This window comes from Pyrus communis, chromosome 14, assembly GCF_041283825.1.
Source record: "Pyrus communis isolate YQ-2024b chromosome 14, ASM4128382v1, whole genome shotgun sequence".
In the NCBI taxonomy this organism is placed as follows: Eukaryota; Viridiplantae; Streptophyta; class Magnoliopsida; order Rosales; family Rosaceae; genus Pyrus; species Pyrus communis.
The window spans coordinates 14,247,695-14,250,079 of record NC_142578.1 but is presented as its reverse complement, the minus strand read 5'-3'; the positions used below and the strand labels follow the sequence as shown (position 1 = coordinate 14,250,079).

The 2,385-nt window shown below is 41.0% G+C and overlaps 1 non-coding gene across 1 annotated transcript; it reads left to right on the top strand.

The window, feature by feature from the left end:
* The first annotated feature begins 1,837 nt into the window (after nt 1-1,837).
* LOC148691275 (small nucleolar RNA R71) lies at nt 1,838-1,948 on the top strand. The gene has a single exon (XR_015956060.1). It is a non-coding gene; the product is annotated as a small nucleolar RNA R71 (small nucleolar RNA).
* The last annotated feature ends 437 nt before the right edge of the window (nt 1,949-2,385 follow it).

Sequence of the window (2,385 nt, the reverse complement as noted above, 5' to 3'; positions counted from 1 at the left end):
TAGATGTGGTGGAAGTGGTTTAAGTTCAAGTTTTGGTGCCTTAACAGTGGAAGGGGTTAAATGTGACCTCGATGGTTCTAAAGGCTCTAAAAGAGGTAAAATATTCAAAGGATACGGTGCCAATGCTTCCAAGGCAGCTATCTCTTCCATGAGTGCATCTTCTTCATCAAACTCATCTTGAGATTGACTCAAAACAGTTTGTAATGGTTCATTAGATTGTGCCTGCAAGAACTTAGAGAAAACAAGCGAATCAAGCACATCAATGGCATAACAATCAAGAGATGAAGAAGGATGTGAAAGAGACTCAAACACTTTGAATTGAACGGTCTCTCCTAGCACTGTCATAGTGAGGAGTCCATTTTGCACATCAATGATGGTCTTGGCCGTGGCCATAAACGGTCTCCCAAGCAAAATAGGCAACTCTCGGTCATGTATAGGAGCTTCTTCCATGTCCAACACTACAAAATCCGCAGGCAAGATTAGTTTATCAATTTGAACTAGAATATCCTCTACTATACCTTTTGGATATTTCACGGATCTGTCCGCAAGTTGTAATGAGATGGTGGTGGCTTTCAATTCCCCCAAACCTAGTTGAAGGTACACGGAATAAGGCATTAAGTTGATGCTAGCACCTAAGTCAAGCATCGCCTTCTCTACCTTCTTGTCCCCTATAGTGATGTTGATAGAAAAACTTCCTGGATCCTTGAGCTTTGGTGGAAGTTTTCTTTGCAACACGACACTTACATTCTCGGACACCACTACCTTCTCATGTGGTCCATACTTCCTTTTGTAGTTGTTTAACTCTTTGAAGAACTTCCCATAAGCTGGCATGTTCCTAATGACATCAAGCAAAGGTAAGTTAACATTTACCTTACTTAGAATATCAAAAATCTCCTTAAATGACTTATCCTGCTTGCTCTTGGCAAGTCTTCCAGGGAATGGTATTGGTAGAGTGTAAGGTTTCTCGGCCTTGTGAAGATTTGGTGCTTCAAACGAGGGAGTAGCATGACTTGGTTCCTCATTTGGTTTCTCATTTTCTCCTTGAGTAACCCCTGCATTCACATGATCAGATTCATTAGTAACTTCATTGCCAACTCTATTATTGATAACCTTACCACTTTTAAGTGTAGTGATTGCTTTGGCTTGCTCTTGGTTCCTTTGGAGTATCACGGGTTGGCTTGGAAACTTTCCAACCTCTCTTTGGCTCAAGGCATCTGCAATCTGCCCCAATTATGTCTCCATTTTGGTTAGAGCCGCTGAATGTTGTTGGAGAGTGCTATTGGTGGTTTGTTGGAATTGCAAGGTATTTTGGGCTAACAATTTAACCGTATCCTCAAGAGTAGGTTTTGGTTGGAAGTTTTGGAATTGATTGTTGTTCTTCCACGAAAGATTGGGATGATCTCTCCAACTTGGGTTATATGTATTGGAATACACATCATTCCTTGGCCTTTGATTGTAAGAATTCATGAGGTTCACTTGCTCTTGGACATACTCGGGGTAAGCCTCCCTAGATGGACATTGATGAGTAAGGTGGCTTGGTATGTTGCAAATGGCACACACTTCACTTGCTTTTGGCACCATGTTGAGCACGGATTCAAGCTTCTTTTCTAGGTTAGCTACCTGCAAAGAAAGATCATGATTAGAGCTTGTTTCATATACTCCAACTCTCTTACCCCTTACATCTTTGTGTTGAGCATTAGATCCCAACATCTCATAAATGTTATATGACTCTTGAGCATTCTTTTTCTTCAAAGCTCCACCTGCTGCATTATCAACAGTTGATTGACATGTTTGGGTTAGTCCATCATAGAAAATTTGCATTTGTAAGTGAAGAGGTAACCCATGGTGTGGACATTGCAACAAAAGGCCTTTAAAGTGCTCCCAACACTTATTGAAAGGTTCTCCATCATCTTGTTTGAAGTTGAAGATTTGTCCCCTTAATGTGGCTGTCTTTTGAGTGGAAAAGAACTTTTCCAAAAACTTCTTAGCCACGGCATCCCATGTGGTGAGTGAACCAGGTACTAGAGTCATTAACCAACCCTTGGCCCTATCTTTCAAGGTGTAAGGGAACACTCTCATCCTCAGATTTGCTTCACTTACTCCCTGTAAAGGTAACCCACTCACAACATTGTAAAATTCTTTAATATGAGCTAAAGGATCTTCATTAGGTAAGCCATAAAAAGAAGGAAACATATGGAAATGTGAAGATTTAAGATCATAGTTTCAAGCTTCTGTGGGCAGCAAGATGCATGAAGGTGAATTTGGTATGATTGGTTGAGCAAAATCCTCCAAAGCTCGAAGATCATCTTGGTTGCCCGCCATCTCTTCTTCTCTTTCCCAATTAAAGTGCTCAGATCCTTCACTTATTGGACTAGACGGTTTCCC